The following is a 15,124-nucleotide window of genomic DNA, read 5'->3' as shown; positions in this document are numbered from 1 at the left end:
CATATCTCATTCCACTTGCTGCTGAGAACCTCCCTCACAGACTAGCCACTTGTCACACCACATCCCACATGCATGAAACCTTCTCATAGCGCTGACAGAGGAGGAGGAGGAGAAACACACCCAGCATTTCTTTACCAGCCTATTTCCAATCCCAAATTAATTTTTACTTTTACTGACTCAGCTTTAACAAAACCTTGAGTGGATGAGTATCCACTTCATTAATCCTCTGCCTGATCTCCCAGTGCACAGTCCTTATAAGCAAGAAGAGGGCAGACACACTTGGAAGACATTAAGTTACAATCCATTTACAAACAGATTTCCTCTCTTCCCCTAAACAGACAAGTGCTCAGTGCTGCTCAGCATCCAAATTCAGGATAATTATAGTGACCTCCCAGCTGTCACTGACAGAAGTGCTGGAAGGCGGATTATGCACATGAACTCCTCTGCAGCTAAAGCTACCATATGTCCAGGTTTCACTGGGCATGTTTCACAAAGCCAACTTTCTCCAGGCTGTAAAAAGACTTTGTCCATTTGTCCTGAACTCGTTTGTGGCTGGAACCCCTCCCAGGCTGGCTGACACGAAGCCATGAAGCACACTCAAATCCCCTGCATATGCTGGCTTCAGATATGCTGGAATCACCATGTTTGTGCTGCCCATCTGCTGGAGCAGAGCCTGAGGGGCTTTGAAAAGTCAAAGAGAAAGGGAGCTTAAACCTTAGTGATGACAATTTTCATCAAGAGAGGGAAGTGAGAGCTCTCTCCTGCCTGCAGCTCCTGCAGGCAGCTCCCAGCATGGACAGGAGTGTTCTGGGGCAAGAGGTAGAGCCTGAGCTCTTTGACAGGAGGCTGCTTCTCCAGACAGGAGCCATGACCTGCATCACTGCTGTGAGGAGTGCTTGTGGCAAGGCAGGGGAGGCAACCCTGCCTGCACAGCCTCTCTGCACAGCTGCTGCTGTGCTGAATGCCCCACGTGAGGGCCTGGCAGCCACAAAGGTCTCGTGAACCACACTTTATTACAGCATCAGCTACAGCTTGACTAGAAAATGCCTTTTGCAATACACTGTCTGTAGCTCAGCTGCAGATCAAGAAGGTTTTTGACTGTAATTTTTGGGGTTTAAAAGGCTGACTGTATTCTTCTAGAGATTTGTAGATGTCCTGCAGACTTACCTTACCATAAAATGAAATCACTTCCCCCCATCATGTCTGCATTGAAAGGTTTAGATTGGTGAGTCTCAACTGGTTTAATTCACCAGGAACTTTTTGAATGCTGAGTCTGGAGAAATGTTTGCTTAAGCTTTTATAAAAAAAATGAAGAAACCTATGCCAAGGAAACTGAGAAGAAAACAAACAATTAGATCATACAGAGCTTGACTTTTTCCCTCCAGTGAAACAACATAGATATTTTAATAATTAAGCAGTTTCATAATGTTTGTAGAGGGAAACAAAAGTTTATTGCTTTCGCTATTTCTATAAAGGCACAGGGCAAAGTGTAGGGGCTTGTGGAGGAGAAGATTTAGGGAAGAAAAAAAGTAGTGGTGCTAAAGGGGTGAAAGAACAAATCTCTGACTCCTTAGGTAATATTTACAGTACTGCAGTGGGAGTTCAGTTAAGGAACATGTGAGTCAGGGTTTGGGGCCTCATTTGGTATTTTTGCACACGAGGAACTTGAGTGAGTATGTGGTTTAAGAGAGATTCTTTAAGCCTAGCCCAATGAAAATTGGGTTGTGCAATTCTGACTCATACTTTAGGATCACTCATGCTCTAATTTAAACCAATGTGAATTTTTTTATTGACTTGAATGAGAACAAGATTAAGCCTTTACTCCATGGTGATTCCATAAGAGAATGTGGGACTAAGGTACAATTAGCTGATGGTCACTAAAAGTGTCAAAATCAAGGGACTAAAAATTGGGAGAGACATTTTATTTAATTTCTTTAGACAGATGCACCCTTGAATTAAACTCCCTCAAAGTTAGGAAGATTATTCTGCCTTTGTATCTATGCAAGAGAAAGGCAGAGTTCATTCAAGACATGCAAAGCTAAGAGATTTAAACTCTGTCTGTTCCTACATAGTGCTGAAATTGATACAGTATGTCTGGAATTGATTTGTCCTTAGATGCTTGCAGACAGATCTCAGAGATGTGTTGGTGCCTGCTCTGTAAATGAAAGAATGGCTGTAAGTTTACCTGGTTTGTACTTGCAGCATTTTGTAACAAAGAGAGGGAAAGAAATCCAAAGCATGAGCAGCTGATAATATAAAAAGCAGCAAAAACACAGAGCAGCAACTGACAATTATAAAGCAAATACAAGAGCCTGCTCCTACCCTGCAGCAGGAATATCACACTGCTCAACATCAAATTGAATGAAATAATACATAACTTAGTTGGAGAAGATGGAGGAAATAAAATGAGCTAGATCCCAAGAGAGACTGCTAATGGAAATTTAAAATTTTTCCAGCTTTGTTTTTCTGATATAATTTCAAGGTTTTGTTTTTTGTTACTTTTTTTTCATACAGTATGATAAAGCAGCTACTGCTGAAATAATTATTTCATTTCCAACAAAAGAGAAGACAGATCTCAACAAATCTACACTGAACTGCTTTACATGTGCCCTCATTCCCTCACCAACTTTCTTGTACTTCTGTTGAGGATTTGTCTTGTTTGAGGGCATTGACCACAGAGTTCCTGGGGCAGGGCCAGGTGTGGATGGCCAGCTGTCTTGTGACTTAGTGCCACTGAACACAGTTATGAAGGGTCACAGTGGGAAAAGTTGAGCTGAGTCCTTCTTAGATCCTCTCATATCCCTCTCATTCATTCTGTGCTTGGCAGAGTAAGTTCCTATGTGCACGTTCTGGTCTGGAAATAAATATACTTTATTATAGAGTAGGAAGCATAAGGATAAATCCTAATTTAGTAGCATAGGAGTAAACCCTAATTTAATAGAAGTTCAATCAGCCTCTCTTCCATCCAAAACATACAGAATGACATCAAATTCCATTTTTTTGGGTTTTTTTGTTTTTTTTTTGTTTTTTTTTGTTTTTTGTTTTTTTTTTGGTGGTGGTAATTATTTTTAAAGTTCAGGCTTCACTGTGTGTGCATTCGTATTTTATAGCACAGTGTAAGAGGAACTCTTACTTGCTTGGCAAGAGTAATTGAATCTCTGTGACATGCTACATTCCAGTTTCCCAGAAGCAAATCCCCTTAGAAAAGGTTTGAGGGCATGATCACAGGAAAAAGTTAAGTTAGCACACCTGAATGGGATAAAGCACCTATAGGTGGGGGCTTGAACTCAGACAAACTTCTTGGACAGCCTTTGCTGCCAGAGCAATCCTGATGGGAATCCATCCCCTCAGTAGCAGAAGAGCCTTGCCACGGGGGCAGCAATGAACTTGCTGCTGTGAAACATGATGAGGTGCCAAAGCTGTAGGGAAACACAGATGTGCTTGCCTTGCAGCCTTGGTAAGTGAGATCCTGCTTTGACTGTGGTGCCAGATGTCAAAGCAATGGTGAATTACCAACCCAAGCTTACTAATGTGGGGGGCAGGGGGAGGAAGTGTGAAGTGCTGACATGTAAGCATCATATAAAATGCACTTGTTCTGTAAAGGATAGGTCCCCAAAGGCCCATAGCAAATGCATGTGCTTGCTTGGACAACATGGTCTGTGCAAGGATGCATGCATTTGTTCATTTTATCTTGTAGGAGGGGACCTGCAGTGAAAGAGTATTTGGAGTATTTCTCTTGTAAGCATAGAAATACATTTGGGATTGGAGGGAAGAGAGGTGGTAAATAAGGGTTTCTCACAATGTTCACAGTGTTTATGCTTCTGTGGGGTAGGAAAAGGAGGAAAGAATTGTTACAGCTGGCGGGGGAGGAAAGCAGAGGAGCAGAAACCCAGATGAACACACTTTTTCATGGTCCCATCAGTGATCTGTGGAAATAACAGAGATTGTAGCCCACATTAGGAGGATGACTTCTCAACTAAAATGTTAAATGGGATGGGAAAAAGCCATGCACAGAGACATCAAAGCTTGAACAATGAAACCACAGACATGTTGTTCCACAGGCAGAGTTCCAGCATGGACCCTCCTAGATATAGGAAGGGTCATCTCCATCCCAAACTTCTCTTCACCCTGCACAGCAAGCTGAGGTCCTTAATAGCATTTGTGTTCTCCCCTCATTTAATGAAATATGTGGGCACTTGATATATTTCAGATTCTTTTTTCCTCCCCTAAAAAAACCCCAGCTGGTTTAAATTTGGGTGATACAGCTGATGGGACTGGGAGAAGAAGGATGTGGGTGACAGTGTTGTTGCTTATGACTGTTTTCAAATGGTAATGTGGCTGAAAACTGAGCAGTCCAGTGTTTTGTACTGTCAGTAATGAAAAGGCACCATCAAATCTCTGCCAATGCGCTGCAAGGTGTTGTAATTGATTGTGATTTTATTATCACAAATATCAGTGTAACAAAGTGACTTTTGGTTGTTTAGTTTTGTTACCAGCATAGTTTTTACATAGGGGAGAGTTGAGTTAATTATTAAAACAGGTTTTCTTGCTGCATGTTCACCTTTGCAGAGAGATTATTGCAAAAATATTGGAGAAAAATTTTGAAGACTGACGACCACCCTACTTTTAATTCCCTAATTATCTGGTCAAAAATCCTCCTTTCCACTAAGTCAGTCTTTGCTGAGATTAGTGGAAATGCTTTTGGTTTACAGTGAGATCCGAATTATCCAGAATAAACCCCGAGGAGAGAGAGTGAATGCTATTTAATATCATTAAAAAATGAGAAAGAGAAGCTCAAATAGCTTTTGTCAGTGACACAATACTGTTCCCAAAGAGTTGTGACATCTCTCTATTTCCCAGGGCTAGAAAGGCACAGTGTTTTGAGATTTTGTCCTTCAATTCCCCTTCCCTGCTAACAACCTTTTTTCTGGGCTTTAATAGCTCCATGTCCACTTCAAATTAGTTGAGACCTACTGAAAGGCAAAGCACTCAGCAGGGACATGGAGTCTTTAAAGCTCCTCCTTCATCAACAATCTAGGGATCCTGGCAGTGCAGGGGTTAACCTGAGGCCAGGGAAAGTGCTGGGAAGAGTCAAACTGGGGGAGTTTTGAATACATGGAAAAACCACAGCACAGAGAAGCAGCAATACCAGCCCTAAGTGAGAGCAGCTCTGACAGACCCCCCTGGGCATCTAACAGCCTTACCAGCGTTCCTGCAATAAACAGTGCAAAATTCAAGCACAGAGACAAGGCTTTCCCATTTCAGTGCCAATTGCTGGGATGTGCTTACTCCTTTCAACCAAATGGCAAATGAAGAAATAAGAAATCTGAATGCCACGACTGGAAAAGAAACACTGATTCCTAGAAAAATTCCCAAGGCTTTCCTGATTCTCATTTTCTTGGGTCTGATCCCCTCATAAACTGAGCAACAGCTGAGCAATTGGGAAAGAGAATGGAAACTTAGATTACACAAAAATTTGCCCAGAGGACTCTGATTTGACCTACTTTAACCTAACCCTTCCCCTTGCTTCATTTGCGTTCCCTGGTTTGTTTAAGCACGTTGTCTTACCAATGCAGCCAGAACAAGGGACTTGCAGTGGGTTGAGAGGCTTCTGTTTTTTCCCTCTTTTGGAAATCTCTCAGAGCAACCATCTGTCAGTTCCTACCAGCCTGGAGAGCTGCTCTGAGAGCAGATATACACAGCATCTCCCTGCTCAGCACTGGCACTGTGAGAGGAGGGCATGAGGGAGGAGTTGTGCAGGGCTTGGGAGCAGAGCTGGAGGTTGCAGTTGGTGTGAGAGCTTTTTGCTGAAGTGAAAACCCACCAAATGGCTTTTCTCTTCCACATGCACCTGAAATAGCTTGTCTGCTACAGTAAATAAGTAGAGATTTCATTTACTGCTTTCTGTGAAGAAGGGGAGGGTGGTATGGCTGTCTGACAGCCACCTGTGCAGATTTGGTGAGATCCCCAGGGTTAGTTGGAAAGCCTCTCAAGTGAGCAGCATACTGTAGGAAAGGGGCTGTTGGTGGCTGTCTCAGTGGTGAACTAACAAGAGATGAGAATCATGGCTTAATAATTTCTTGCATCTTAATATGTTTTAGGTGAGAATTTGCCAGAATAATGGATAAATAACACAATGGCAAAAAGCCAGTACTAAAGCCAATAAGCACCAAAACACGATGACTTTCTGCTGTGTTTATAAGGCACATGAAATGAGTCTGCCATGCAGGAGTGAATGCCACTGCTGCACATGAAATGTCAGAAATCAAATCCTTTATCTATCTATGCAAGTATTTGTTCTGGAGGAGCTGTTTTAATTATTCAGTCAGGAAATGGAAATCTATCTTGCATTTTCTCTCTGCCCCATAAAACTGCTTTTGAAGTGTTTGTAGCAATATGCTAATGGAATACAATACTTCTAAAATTTGATTACCAATAATTTACCAACAGCTTTACCTAATGCAATCAACAGGTCAGACATAAAAAACCCTCATGTTTTATATTTCAAAGTTTCCCCCCATAAGGTTTAGCCAAACTCTAGACTCCAATGATTACACTATGCATTTTCCCTCCTGCCTGGGATGTGATACCCACTTCCCTCCTTGGCTTCACATTCCCTGCTCCAGCTGCTGTGTGAACAAGCACAGTCTACAGCCACTCATTTAACATTTTCCAAACATATTTAGTGACCAACATATTGCATCCAGACTAACAAAATTATCCTGAATTATCTTTGGCTCAAAGCTGCAAACAGTCAGCTGGTGCTGGCTACCAGTTGCTGGTGCTTTTGATCTAGGGCTCACACAGGTAGAGTGTGGTTGAGTGTGGATATTGCTGAGCCCAAGTGCTATATATGGTACAACTGAAGTCCAGATAGCTTTTTTCCCAATAGGAGCTGACAATACATATGCATTTTATGTGGCAATATGGCTGCATATGGTCAGAGGCTCTAGGTAAATGCAATTTTTAAATTGCTTTCTTTTTAATGAAACTTTAATGCTGTGGAAATCCATGGAGGAAATGGAGGGAAAAGATCATACAAGATACAAGAAAAGCTCGCTCATGTTTGATCTGTCTCTTGTACCCTTTGGAAGCAGATATATTTACTTGCAGCACAATCTCAGCTCCACTGAAGTCAGCAGGAAGTCTGTCACCATGCTCACAGGCAGCAGGCTGGTGTCTCGTAGGGCTGATGGGCTGCACAATCCTCCTCTGCTGCACAAGGAGCCACTAGTGCATGCCCTCAGCTGCTTGCTGTGCTAAACCCATTTATCTGAACTATGGCAGCAGAAGAAGCAGTTTTAGTGATTAACCCACTTTTACTGCTATAAAACTAATCACGCTGCTTCTTTTTATTTACTAGTGGGGTCTGTTTTAAGTTCCCAGATGCTCAGTTGTAAAGGGGAGTGTAAGTTTTGCAGGTTTAAAATGGAGTATTGTATTCATTTAAGGAATGGGAAGGGAACAGCAGGAACAGCAAGTGATCTTTTCCCTGCCTGAACACTGACAGCCTGGCAGCCCCCAAAACAGAAAAGCCTTTGTTTGCTCCTACATGGCCCCAGTGCCCACAGCTGTCAGGTCCAGTGCTCCCATATTGGCCAGCTCCTAATACTAGGAAGAGCCATTCTATCCAGGATGCTGGCAGATGCATCAAAGCAGAGTGCAGAGAGAAGCCAACAGGTCAGGCTGTTGAAATCAGGCAGCTGATTTCTTGAGATGGGAGACCCTGAAATTCCAGGAGGGTTGAGATGCTCATCACATCTGTGAGGCTGTAGAACAAATCTTCAGGGGAAATAACAGTGCAGGAAGGCTGTCAGATGTTATGCAAGAGGATGGTTGGAAGGTACTGCTTCTCTCTGAAGTGGGCTAGCAGCATTAATATGCACTTTAAAGATCAATTATCATCTGAATCTGTAACAGAACTCACCTCCAACTGTCCTTTGCTGACTGGGGGACATGAGCAGCTGCTCCTTCCACAAACTGTGTGTGGATGGAAGGTGAGGCTAGGAGGTGAGGAAGTCCTGGACCATGTCCTTCATGTTCACCTAAAAAAAGTCCCAAGAGGTGCCAAAACAAGTTATCTCTGCTGCACTGACAAGCAAGAAGCAGTGCTCTTCAAGTTTCAATAATAAGAGGCCCTTACAGCACAACACATCCTCTGGATTTCTAGTAAAAGCAGTTCAGATGAGAACCCATGGGAGTTAACAGCTCCCTTAGGGCCACAGAGCCCACCTTCCCCTGATTTATAGCCCAGAAGAGTATTGGTGATTCTCCTGGCTGTAGGTGCTGGCCTCCCAAAGGGGTTAAAGTTCTTTCCTCAGCTCTGGTGGAAGCAAACCTTGAGCCAGCATCTACACAAAAGAGCTTTGCCTACAGCTCCCCTCAGCCAGCTTCAAACTGAGCTTACACAAACAGCCCCTGGCAGCAGCGCTGCTCCCGGGCACACAGCCAGGACCTGCCCTGTGCCTTGCCAGCTGCCAGTGCAGCTACTTGTGGAGTCCCCTTATTGCTTCCCATGCTTTCTAAAACACAGGGCACTTCTCCTGCCTCCTTTACCCCCTAGGAACCACGATAAACGAGAATTATCAATGAGACTGAACTCATCAAAGCCACCCCACTGCAGCTGCTGCCCCACAAGCATCCACCACAGCATTGTACCAGCCCTGCTGTTCCTGTATTCCAGCTGGGGAGCCATGGGCAAAACTAGTCCACCAAATACCGTCTTGAAGGCATTAAGGTTATTCCCAAGGTTGGAACCTTTCAGAGACACTGCAGCAAGCAAGCTGAGGGCAAAGGTTTGCCTAGCTGGGGGCCAATTGGCAAGAGCTCAGGCAGTAAGGCAAGCCCTGGTCACAACTGCTGGCCTAGAGTGAGCCATTTGGAGAGCTTGCTAATCAAATAAAATAAAATGAACAGAATGAAATAGAGTGAAATAAAAGGAAATTAAATAAAATAATAATTAAAGTGGCACAAAGGGGCAGTCAATAGACCTCCTGTATTTTAAACTATGGAAATATGGAAGACAACTGATTTAGACCCTCTGTTGTTGTGTCCACATTAGCTGCAAATGTCAGTGAAACTGTTGAAGACAGCAATGGGAAAGCAGCTTTGTGTGTAACAGTAATTGGTTCTGAATTGCTTGACAATTCTAATAGCTTTCAGCTGACTTAGACAAAGGGGCAAGCTATGGACACTACAGCAACACTGAAGTGAGATAAGGCAGTATGAAAAGGTGACAAATATAATATAAACCTTCTGAATGAAAAAAATCCCTACCATCATTTTCACAACCTTTTTCGGATGTCAAGCAGGTGCCCACAGCAGGGGAGAGGAGTCTGAGAATCACAGGTAGCACTCAGAAATTCCTTCCAGGAGCCACAAACAGGGTTTCAGAAGCAGTTTGCTTGAGAGCAGCTGGAACATTGCTTGCTTTTGGGCTTTAGGCCCAGGTAGAGGCTAATGAGGCAATGGAAACAGAGGTCCACCAGCACTGAAATAAGTCTTCCAGAAGAAGCAAATCCACTGGGAGTCTGTGGTCCATGTCCCTGCACTGTCCCCCTGCAACAGTCCATCTCTTTGTTGCTGCTCTCTGGGACATCCCAAAGAGCACACCCTGCTCCTCACATCTCTCTGTGATATTTTTCCCATGTTTTTCTCTCCCTTTCCCCATTTGTTCATCTCTTTCACTCCATGACACAGCTTCTAAGCCAACTTCCCAGCTGCCTCCTTGCCCTCCATCATGTATTTTGCCTCTTGCCATGTCAAAAGGCATAATGGCATTTGGCTCATCTGAAACTACACAGGGCTAGCTGGCAATCAGCCATCAGCAAGCAGAGGGATGGCCTTCAATTTTCCCTCAGTGGAGGCATGAATGATTTTATCTTCTCTATAGCCATAGATTTCTACATTGATCTTATGGAAACTTCTCTTGGAAGTCTCCATTTGTCTGCCTAATGTGTTTATATGGACAAGAAATTCAGATTACCACAGGCAGAGGGATTGCATGGATACAATTGTCTTAGGGAGCTATGTTAAAAAGCTAGAATGTTATATTTATGTTTGACTGAAAGTAGGAAAGAAAAAAAGAAGAAATCTGTAGTAAAATAAATCAGTCTTTGCTAGCTTCAAAATAAAGATTTCTGGGGAGCTGACAGATAGCAAATAGCTTTATATGCATTGTCTGATGTCTGGCATGTGCCCCTAGAGAAACAAAGTCCATATTTCTACATGCTCTGTTCACTCTTTGGGAGGCACTTCTTCCTCAGACTGACATTTTGGTTACATTCATTCCCTGAGGCCTTTTACAGGAAAACACAGGAACATATTTGATTGTTCAGGAGGTACTGAACTTTACATAGATGGCATTTGGAAACACAGAGAGCTCACGCCTGGGAGCTCCAACTGCTCTGAAAGAAGCAACACTGCTGGGTTCAATTATTTAGAAATGTAAATATGGAATGGCAGTAATACCAAATCAGGCAGAGAAGTTAGCACTGCTGGATTGCACTAACCTTGGCTGCAAAGCATACTGGAATTTCACAGTACAGTGCTAAAAATGAAGGTTAGAGAAGACTTTTGTGGCAAAAGCCTGTGTGAGGAAGACCATCTTTCTTTGGCTGTATGAAGCCAAACTCTGAGAGTGCCATCAGGAAGACATCCTGATGAATGTGAAATGCAAGTGTTATAGGAAACCCAGGTTTCCTAGGTGCCAAGTCCCAACAATGAAAATTAAACAATCAGTCATGCATTTTAGATCATGCCTTGGTTTAGCTGCAGTGACACAAGGAGCTGGGCAAGCCAAAACCCCAAACCTGCCATGCTGGGAGCAGTCCCAGGAGATGTTTCATGTTGTGGGTGCAATGGTGAGGGGCCCCAAGGGGGCTCAGGTGTTACCTATGAGAAGCAGCTCTATGGCCAGAGGAAGGTGGAGGTTCCAGAGAGATGCACCCTCCAATGGCCAAAGAAGAAGGAGAAGATGGACAAATTGGCCAACTTTGTCCAGAAGATGGGCCATGACCCAGGAAAGGTGCTGGATCATCATCACCCTGCACTTGCTTAAATAATCACTTGGGTTTCATCTGCTTCAGGCAGAGCTGCAGACTGAAAAAGGCACAGGCTCCTGGCAACCATGAAAGGTTTTATTTGAGCCCAGTTTGTTCCAGTGACCAGCAAATGCTGAACATTTGGCCCCATCAACTGCATGTAGCCTATCAGACCCAGAGTGAATGGGAAGGCATAACACACTGCCATGAATTTATAGAAACTGGAGACAGAGGAGGGGTTCCTAATGTAAAGTCAAGATATGGCAAGTCTGTGTAAAATACACATTTCTCACTTGCACACACACACATCCATATGGTCTCTCTCATTGCATCTTCCAATGTATTCGCCTGCCCAGTAAAATCTTACCTCCCTTCTTCCCAGCCAGAGAGTGCAAATGGGTTTGTGAACCTTAGTCCATCATTTACAGCTGCTGTAAATCTGGAGCAATGTACACTATCAGATGTGCAGGTTTCATTTATAAAGCAGGATTTATGGTTTCACCCCTTAGATCTGCAGATGGGTTTTGTTGTGATTTATGCCTGTGTCATGAAGGACCATATATAAGAATTACCTGATATTATCGAGGGACCTATTCTTTTTTGCCCTTATCTTTCTTCTGAAAGCAGAGACTACTTAATCACTGTTAGCTATATACTGAGTACAGTGTCCTTTGTGAATTGCCCATATCCCTGTTTTCAGTATTATTAGCTTGTGATGGTAGGACTAACCCAATGAAATAGTCACAACAGATGCTGAATTGCAACTATATATACAATTTATAAATGGCTCTTTGGTGACTGTGTCAGTAAATTTAATTACAGTCTTTTTAAAAAAGACATTACATCAACATTAACCGAATGCCAGCCTCAAACTGAGGTATAAAAAAGGTTCTTTGAGTCCTCTGGTAAAATATTTAGGTTTCTGCTATTATTGTCAAAAGCTACACCTCAATAGCATAAATCATAGGGAAAATTTCCTATTTCTGAGAAAGGTGGAGGCCAAATTTCTGAAAGCATTCAGCCATCTAACCACCACTGATTTTTAAGGGTATTTTAGCACTCCAGGGGATTTTGCCTGAAGGAGGAGAGTGACACCTAATAGAATTCCACTATATCCCATTTATTAGGCTCCCATGGTTTTTACCAGGCCTGGAGACCCAAGGGTCCCTTGTCAGAATGTCACCTAGGTTTTCCCACATTGCTTCCAGTGCTAACACACCCCCAGAAATCAGATCAATAATCTGTTTTTCTTTGAAAGCTAGTAAGTCACAGGGTCCTGGAGATATTTTGGTATCTTACACTCACTACAATCACCTTTGATGACCTGTATCTAACAGTATAAAAAGACAACCTATGCTCATTAGGTGGGTTTGAAACTTCTGCAGCAATTGCCAGGACATCCTGCAGGTTTTCAGCAAATCTATTTACTCTCAGTTATGCTAATAATCAGGTGAAAAGCTAAAACATGAAGCTCCAGCATTGTGTCCTATTCTGCAAGTGCTCCTTGGCCAAATAGGCCTGATAGTCCTTTGCTTTTGGTCCAGGAGAGATGGGAAATTTCTCCATTCAAAAACTCCTATAAGCCTGGAGCAAGGCACCGACTTGATGAAAGGTCTTTGAATCTGCTTTGAATCTTGCTGAGCTTGCTGGCATTAGGAAACTATACAAAATGTGGCATTGCTGCTGCCTGTCTAGGAACTGCACCTATGTGTTGTAAGAGAAGGCTCCAGGAGTGTTTGTGGCCCCAGCTGCACAAACAGGTCTTGACAGGGATTGGGCTTGAGCCCAGTCTTGGTCTCAAGTACCACAGACCCCAGTAAGGGCAAACCTCACATCTAATCACACTTTCATCTAGATGAGAAGATAATTGGAGCAACAGCCCTCTTCTCCCTTCCAATTCTGCCTCAGCAGTTGGATGTGCTCCCTGGGAAGAGGCTGGGACAGGCAAGGAGCAATCCCTCAGAAGCACCAGGCTGTGAGGTGTGACTGATGAAACTCTCCCATGTGCTCTCTCTTGGTCCTGACTGGTGAGAGTAGCATCTCTTTGCAGTGCTGTCCCATTTCAGGGAAAGAGCTTCCAAGGAGTATTTTGCTCCCTTTATCCCCTAGGATGTTTATGAAAGCATGAGATAGGAACTGTACGGAGCACCTTCTTATCCTAGGCTCCCTAAAGCTTTTTGCCTTGCCAGAAAATAATTCACCAGGCATTCATCCCTGTTCTTGCCTTGCATGCCATGATGATAGCTTCTTCCTCACCCATGCAGGAAAAGGCCAAATTTCTGGAAACAAAGTTGGGAATTTGGATCAATCTAAAAGATAGTAGAGAGGATGTCAGGGTCTGATGGAATGATTCATTTAAATGAATTTGGCTTCAGGAAATGACTCTCATGATTTGAGTCCTGAAGGCTTTTTTACATCCACGTGAAGGTATGCAGTGTGCCAAGACTTTGATCTCAAGAGCTGGCACAGAACCCACAGAGGGTGAGACATGAGGCACTGGGCTTCACCTGCTGTGGCCCACGTGTGGATGCAGCTTCTAGGAAATCCTTGCAGGAGTTCAAGAGTGGCCCAAGCTGCTGGGAGAGCTGCAGCCCCTTTGTCAGAGCTATTCTTAGTGCATGCCTACCGGGCTGAGCCTGTGCAAGAAATGATACATTTCTGGATCCCAAAGACATGTAGATGCAGAAGATATTCCTGAGCAGCTCAGCCTGGATGGAGTGAGAGCATTTTTGAGACCCAAAGATCAAAACGACTGTAAACATCTGGGGAGCTTTAAACAGGGAGGTACCTTTGGATTCATACATGCTGAAAGTCTGGCAAAGGCTGCTGTCAGCACCACAGTATTAGATTTAGGCACCCACATCCCACTTCAGGTTTAAATCCTTAAGTAGCTCTAGTTCATAACACTCAAATTTCCCTCAAGAATTTTCTTATTCTGTTTGCAACTTCCCACTGACTGTTCCATTTACTTTCAGGTTGACAGCCTAAAGCACTCCAGTTTAGATACTTAGCTGCTAAGTAATATATATTTTTCATCAAAGCAAGTAGAAAACTTAAATGAGGTATATAGATTCTTACCAAAAATTCAGCTTTCAGCAGTTCTTGTTACATCCATTTAAAAAAAGTGTAGGCAAAAGTTTTTAAGAGTGTAGAAACTAATTTCTTCTTCAGATTCAAACAGCAATTTTAGAACTACATGACCCATTTTTAGCACTTTCTATTGCATCTCTCTCTCTTTTTTTCCTCACACACAAAATTTTAAAAACTAAAGTCTCAGCCCCAGAGGAGCATCTCACATAGCACAAGCACATGAAAGTAAGAGGACATGATGCTCAGTGTTTTGTAGCTTTCTAAATGGGCCTAGAAACATTTACAGCCTTAGCTAATCACATTACATTTGCTTAATTAATGGGAAGAGCCTATGCTCTCAAGCTGACAGGCTTTGATAGATGAGTACAGCTGCCCTGGCTTTCAGCAGCATGTGTTATTGCTTAATGGGAAGAGGGTGGGGGACAGCAGGGTGGGCAAAGCAATGAAGTAAGTGTTCTGTGTGCATACTGTTTGTGCTTACTCTGCACCTGAGATGGAGAGGTAGCTCCCATCCCCATTTGGGTTAGCTGTACCTGAACCCACCATCCCTGCCTGAGCAGGCAGCCCATTCCTGGCACAGCCCAGATCCATCATCATGTCCTGGCTCACCAGTCCCTGAGGGTGCTCCCACCCAATTCGTGTTGTTTTAGGCAGCTTGGGACAACCTTACTGTGAGAAAGAGATTTCAATAAATGAGAGCTAGAGGATGGGGAGAACATCAGCGCTTTCCTAAGCAGAGAAAGAGAAATTCTGCTCTAGATGGCACAGGAAATCACCTGCATTTTTCAGGGCTTGTCCTGTATTTAAATCAGAAAAACAGCCTTGTCTCCTGAATTATCTACTCCATTCCTGTGCAAATAACTCCTCGTGTGCTTGCCTTGCAGTACACGAGTCTGAAACACGACATAAGCAGCTGCCAGGCCAACTGCTCAGATGATAATTGAGCCAGTTGTACACACTTTTGTACATCATACCCCAATGCATCCGACTCT

General features: G+C 43.4%; 1 long non-coding RNA gene across 1 annotated transcript; it reads right to left on the bottom strand.

The window, feature by feature from the left end:
• Window positions 1-1,503: 1,503 nt before the first annotated feature.
• On the bottom strand, window positions 1,504-8,300 carry LOC306804512. The gene is made up of 3 exons (XR_013774901.1): window positions 7,928-8,300; window positions 3,800-3,926; window positions 1,504-2,854 (listed from the first exon to the last, which is right to left on the bottom strand). It is a non-coding gene; the product is annotated as an uncharacterized lncRNA (long non-coding RNA).
• Between the last annotated feature and the right edge of the window lie 6,824 nt (window positions 8,301-15,124).

The sequence above is a fragment of the Erithacus rubecula genome (genome assembly GCF_903797595.1).
Source record: "Erithacus rubecula genome assembly, chromosome: 8".
In the NCBI taxonomy this organism is placed as follows: Eukaryota; Metazoa; Chordata; class Aves; order Passeriformes; family Muscicapidae; genus Erithacus; species Erithacus rubecula.
Note: the sequence above shows the minus strand (reverse complement) of the source record. Positions and strands in the feature narration are given on the sequence as shown.